At 47.6% G+C, this 6583-nt stretch overlaps 1 long non-coding RNA gene across 1 annotated transcript; it reads right to left on the minus strand.

Annotated features, from left to right (window-relative positions):
- Positions 1 to 3826: 3826 nt before the first annotated feature.
- On the minus strand, positions 3827 to 6036 carry LOC120099837 (uncharacterized). The gene is made up of 2 exons (XR_005499165.2): positions 5180 to 6036; positions 3827 to 4916 (listed from the first exon to the last, which is right to left on the minus strand). It is a non-coding gene; the product is annotated as an uncharacterized LOC120099837 (long non-coding RNA).
- Between the last annotated feature and the right edge of the window lie 547 nt (positions 6037 to 6583).

Consider the following 6583-nt stretch of genomic DNA (forward strand, 5'->3'; position numbering starts at 1 on the left):
CTGACCCCTTGATCATGAAAATTTTTCTCCTTAAAAAAGTGGCAAACGGTCAGGACAAAGTAGTAAGTATGTTTTTTGAGTGTGACCCATAGATAATCAGAACTCAGTTTCTGATCCTGCAGGCCTTTGAGGAGGGAGAGCTTGGGCCCTGCCTCCGCCCACCCAGGATTCTTTTACCCCTGGGTTAAGCTGTGGCCAGTACTGCTGATTCTGCCCTTGGCGACACACGGGCCGCACCGGGCTCTGCCAGCTGGCTCCGAGGCTCTAGGATTTCAGACCAGTCATCAAACATAAATACAGAGCCCTGTGGGCCTCTTGAACACCACTCCCAAGAAAAGCAAGGCAGGGGCCCTGCCAGTTCAGTTATGAGAAAGACAGCAATTTAGTTTAACTTTGTTGTATTTGGCTTTTTAGTCTAGTTATCACCTTCTAGAATCTTCCTTCCTCTCTCTAAACTCCAGCCGAGTTCTAAGGTTCAGAAGTTCTCAGGGAAACCAACACTGGGTATAGAGACTTGGGAGAATTTTTTTTAATTATTTTTATTTTTTTATGAAGCAACTCTCTTTAATGTCTGTTTATGGTCAGGAACAGTCTGCAGCCTCCCATAGCAACGTCTGATTAAACAGTGCCCAAGCTATCCCGGGGCCATAGACAGATAATTGCCCTGCTTAATTTCCCCATTTGATGCATAATGAAAGCCTTGCTCATTTTGAATGTGTGGGAAAGAGACAACTTCAATATATTTGGACTCGCAGATGAATTTTTAGTATTGCTGTCCTGGCACGCGGTACTGTGGCCCTGGTTGTGTCTGTCATGGTTATCACACACGTTTGAAAACAGAACACGCTGTTGGTGCCAAACAGCAGCAGGGCGTGGAGGGGAGGCATCTTTGTCTATCTTTTATTAAATACAAGGCACACACATGGCAGGACGTGTCCCCCCCACCCCACCAGATAATAGGTGAGAATCATTTGTCATCAGCAGCCTTGCCGGGCCCTGTTGTCTTAGACCAGCCACAGGTTCTTCTCAAGCAAGAAACAAGTGTCTCCGTCTGTTCCTCCTCTGCGTAATTGTTGGTAATAGAGAGCCAGCATCAAGGTCTGCTGGGACTTAGCTGTGCTACTCTGGAAGTTTTACTTTGCTTTTCTGTGTCTTGTTTTATCTGTTAATGGATTGAAAGCTCATTCTTACCTTCCCCTCCACGGCTTCTTTCTTTGTATCATGTGTGCGCATGTATGTGTGTGCATTCATGTATGTGTGTGTGAATTTATGTGTATCTGTATGCATTCGTATGTGCATGTGAATTCATGTATTTTGTGTGCATTCTATGTGCATGTGCACATGTCCACGAATCTGAGAATCCAAGCCTACTTGTGTGAAAGCCTGCGTGTGTACAGCATTAGTGTGGAGGTCAGAGGGTAACCTCGTGTGAGCACTAGTCTTCCATTGTACATATGACAGCCCTGCTGGCGGATGAGCTGGGAATTCTCCTGTTTGTGTCTCCTACCTCCCTGTAGTCTGCTCGAGTTACAGCCGTGTGTGCCCACACCCAGGTTTACCTTGGTTCTAGAGATCTGCACTCAGATCCTTACCTTTGCCCAATAAGCACCTTACCCATTGAGCCATCTCCTCAGGCTCCTTCCTCTTTTAATTCTTCCTTCTTTCTTTCATTCTGCAAATTGCTAGTTCAAATATTACTAGAGGCGGAACAGGATGAAGCCCTCATGAGCGTCACTGTCAGCATAGAACAAATCTTGTTCCATCTATATCTATCTGCATTTACCCACCTTCGGAAGGTTTATCAATGAATGGCAACCTTAGAACTATGGGATCCCGACAGTGGAGACTGATGAACTAACTATCCAAGGGTTAGTTCTCCTGTTCATCTTGTCTAGGCATCATGTGGAAGCAGCCAACTCATGACTTGACTGGCATTGAAGAGCCTCTCATAAGGCTTTCCTCACTGGTCTGGCAATCAGGCGGGGTGGATCAGTTCTCCTCATGGCCTCTGCAGCAGGCTAGCTCGGGCTTGCTCCAACAGTGGCGGCATTCCAAGAGTTGCCAACGGCAAGAGAAGGCAAGCCCCAGTATGCAAGGACTTTACAAGCCCCTGCTTGCATTATGTTGGCTAACGTCTCATTAGCCAAAACAAGTCATGCAGCCAAACCCAGAATTCATGTAGGAGGGGATATGCAAAATAACCTTGAATCAGGGAGTAATGCCTCGGAGGCCATTACTACAGCAACTGTACGGCAAGAAGGTATTTCTAAAGGATAATGACTCTTCTCCCTTTTCACATAACCCAGGTCCATTATCACAGCCTACACGATTAACTACAAATCTTTACAATTGACATCCACTTAGTACTTAGAGTTTTCTAATTGTCACACAGATTGTTTCTAAATGATTGGTGCTGTGGTCTTGGGTTCACGTGTAGACCGCTCGATCCTAGCCAATGGCACTATTTTGGGAAGCTCTGGAGACTTTGGGACGTGGGGCCTACTCTCCAGTTATATCTAAGGGTGTGCCTTTGAAGGTTACACCTGGCCTCTTGCCCTTTCCTTCCTCTGCTTCTTGTACACCCTGAGGGGAGTAGCCAGCTTCTCCCTCCGCATGCTCTAACCACCATGATGCTCGTTCTAAAGTATGAGGCTAGGCAACCACCAAAGAGATCTCTGAAGGGTGAGACCGGGGAGAAGTTTGTTTCCTGAAGCTGCGTCCGTTGTCATAATGCGGACATTGAGTAAATGCTGAGTAAAGTGACTAACGTAGCTGCTTCAGGTCAAAGGATCCAAGCGAATGCCCATCGTGTTTGCATGCATCCCGTGAGTTTCACCAACACCATGGACGGGTAGTAGAAAGGCAGAACCCGAACTCAGCTTCTGCTGTACACTCCCACAGTGCAGATCACCTCCGACACCAGAAACCTGCTACTTTCTCTCGACCAGCAAGCAGCCATTACTGTGGCAGACACCAACTAGGTATCCTTTAACTTGATTGACTTATGATACTACCTAGATAAATGGTCAGATCCCGTAGGTTGAGGGGTGTCTCCAACTGTCTACCACCTCGTGTTTTAGTTAGGGTTATGCCATGAAAAACCAGCAAGTTGAGGAGGAAAAGATTTTTATTTGGTTTACATTTCCACATTATACTCTATCACCAAAGGAAGCCAGATCAGGAACAGGACAGAAGCCTACAGGCAGGAGCTGATGCAGAGGCCATGGAGGGATGCTCCTAACTAGCTTGCTCCTTAGGACTTACTCAGCCTGCTTTCTTATTGAACCCAGGACCACCAGCCCAGGCCATAGGCTGGCCATCAATCACTAAAAAAATGTCCTTCAGGCTTGCCTACAGCCTGATCTTCCGGAAGTATTTTCTTAACTGAGGTTCTCTCCTCTCAGATGGCTTTAGCTGTGTGGAGTAGACATAAAACTATCCGGCCTACCGTTTAAGATGCCCATTGAAAGCCCCAGGCGGTCTCATCAGTGCAGCAGATCTCTGTGGAGTTCCACAAACCCCTCAGGTTTCAGTAGTTTGCAAGATGTATTCACAGAGCTTGGGAAAACACTTTCTCAAGCTCACTGTCAGAAGATGCAGATGAAGACGGGCATATGGTGAGGTGTGGAGAAAAGGAGGACCCTCTCCCAGCCCACACCATCCAGTCCTTCTCATATGCTCTGCCCTCAGGATGCTCTATGAACCCCATCCTGTGTTTTCATGGAAGCTTTACTGCAAAGGCATGATCGATTAACTCACAGGCCACTGATGGTCAAGTCAACACCGAGCTTTCTCCCACCTGCCTCAAAGTCTGGGGCTGAGGCTGAGTCAGGCACCTTTCTCCATTGCTTTCCTCTTTAGTAGGGGTTCTCACTGAACTTGGAACTGATTTGTTGGCTAGGCTAGCTGGCTAGTAAACTCCAAGACCCGACTGTCTCCTTCCCCAGGACTGGGACCACAGAAGTAAGTATCAATTCACCTGGCTTTTACGTAGGTGTAGGGATTCGAACTCTGGTCCTCATGCTTGCACCATGAGCACTTTACCAACAGAGTCATCTCTAATTCCATCGGTCAAATTTTCTGTACAAGTATTTATAGGATAATTCAAATTTTATTTGGTAAATGAGTCAGGGAGCACGTCTGGAAAGGGCCACGCAACCAATGCCATGGAGGGAAGGCTGCTACAGATAGAGGCAAACAGAGGAGAGTGGTGGCTCCCAGTAAAACTACTCATGAAAACATGGTTCTGCCTGTAGGCCACAGTAGGCCACCGAACACATTTTCGTGGAGTTTAGAGAGCTCTCAGTGGGACAACTCATCGTTATCAGCATCACACACGCTTCTAAAACCCCAACTTCAGATCCACTAGTAGGTTTCTCTCCAGTATGAACTATAATGTTTTGTTTCTTTTTTCAAGTTTTTTGGCTCAGCTTCACCTATTTTTAACGATCAGCTTTCCCTGCCTCTCAACGTCACTGTGCTGCTGACACCTCCGTGTGCTGCCTCAGCTGGAATCATTAGATCCTGCGCGGTGTGACTCTCTGAGAGTAAAATGTTCTCAGATCTGATGCAGCTATGCACACTGCTGTTCCCGATGTTTGCCGCGATGCTGCAAGTGTCTGCCCTCAGATTCTGAGACGGCTAAGTTTGTGCAATTTCTGGCTTATCGGGAAAGTGTCTGGGAGGACACGGGAGCCACTGTGGCCTCTACTCACTGTTCTCTCTGGCCTAGGGCTCGGGCAGGAGGCTCCTAGGTCCTACTCAGGCTTCACAACCTCTGCCTGGGACACCGTCTGTCCTTGACTGGCAGGCCTGACCTCTTCTGCCACAGCTACTGGTCGGTCCCAGGTTCTGCTTCTTCTTCCCTCAGAGGGGAGGTGGGTACACATCCATCTCTTAAGAACATTCAAAACAACCTGTAAATGCACAGAGTGGAATCTTAAAGTCAGCTTCTATGTTCTCCGCCACGGCTTCTCTCCCATCCCTCCTGTCTCTTCTTCCTTTCCATTGCAGACTCCTCCCCTTCCCTCAAACTTTTCTCCCGCCCACTCTTCCTTCTCGTCCAATGACAGGCCTCATTCTATCTTGTACCAGCCTCACCTATGACATCATCCCACAGTATGTAATGCAGATGACCATTAGCAAGCTTCTAGATACTGCCAGGATAAGTCGAACTCACCTTGTTCTCAGCGGGCGGACAGAGGATGAGACAAGGAAGCCCACGTCCCATGTGTACTTTGCCTCAGTTTTTCAAAGTACCATGGGGTGGCCTCTGTGTCTCTTGCTCCCTGGATCTGAGTTTCGCGCAGCATTGCAGGGCTCTTCTGGCCTCTGGCAGAGATGCTTAGGAAGTTCCTTGTAACCACTGAATCTCTTGATGCTCCCATTCTTGGTGGATGGAGAGAAGAGTCTGCTCTTTCTAGGACCTAACAGGTATTTTGGAGGAAGGTGTGTGTCTAGTTTTACTTACATTGTTACGATAAACCAAAAGCAGCCTAGAAGAGAAAAGAGCTTATTTGGCTTACAGTCTCAGGGAACAGTCTTTCAGTTGAGGGGAGTTAAGGCAGGAACTCAGAGCAGGTAGTTAGTCAAGAGTAGAGAAATGGACACATCTCTACTGCCTGCTAGGTTTCCTGTGCTCAGCTAACTCTTTTCACTTATACACTTTAGGGCTACCAGCACAGGGAATGGTGCCGCCCATAATGGACTGGGTATATCAGTTAACAATAAAGACCCCACCCCAACCCCAGAAATGCCCACAATCTAGCATGATCTAGGCAATTCCTCAATTCCTGAATTAAAGTTCTTTCCAAATAATCTTAGGCTGTAGCGAGTTGACATTTAAACTATCTGGCAGAATAAGGCTCATCTCCCATCGTGCATTTTGGAGGAAGGTGTGGTTTATCTTATGTTTAGACATGTGACCCAGTGCATGGTCTCAGTCTGAGATACAAGCGGGCACTGTACACAGGGAGTAGTGTTAGAGTCAGTGTTAATAACTGAATGACTTGCAGCTGGTCTCACATCTGTCAGACAGAGTGGCCTTTGCCACACTAACCATGACTATTAACCTGGAATGACTTGGACCGATCAGTAGGTAGGAGAACATTTTGCTTCCAGACAAGGCTAATACCCAAATTTCGGAAGGTCAGATCTGAAGCACACGTCAGTCAGTGACTTTTGGAGGCAGCCAGGGAGGGAAGTGTACCTCCTCGCCACTCTTCTAGAATGCTCCAAGTGACATCAGCAAGGACCATCACACATAGCCTCAGTTACTGTTATTTCTAGTCTACCTGTTCTAGTTTGTCACTTGGAACGTTCACTGCTGGTTGGTCTCGGCTTGATCATGTACCCCGAGATGGGCAGATGGAACAGGTCAAGGGCTGGATGCTAGAGGACTCCAGGAGATCAGAGGGAATGGTTCACACAGCACTGAACGTCAAACCTCTGTAGGTAAAGGAGGCTCTGGAGGTAAGGTGATGTCCAGAGAAGAGTGGGAAGACAGGGGTTGGGGATTTAGCTCAGTGGGGGATTTAGCAAGCACAAGGCCCTGGGTTCGGTCCCCAGCCCCGAAAAAAAGAAA

This window comes from Rattus norvegicus, chromosome 1 (assembly GCF_036323735.1).
Source record: "Rattus norvegicus strain BN/NHsdMcwi chromosome 1, GRCr8, whole genome shotgun sequence".
Lineage (NCBI taxonomy): Eukaryota > Metazoa > Chordata > Mammalia > Rodentia > Muridae > Rattus > Rattus norvegicus.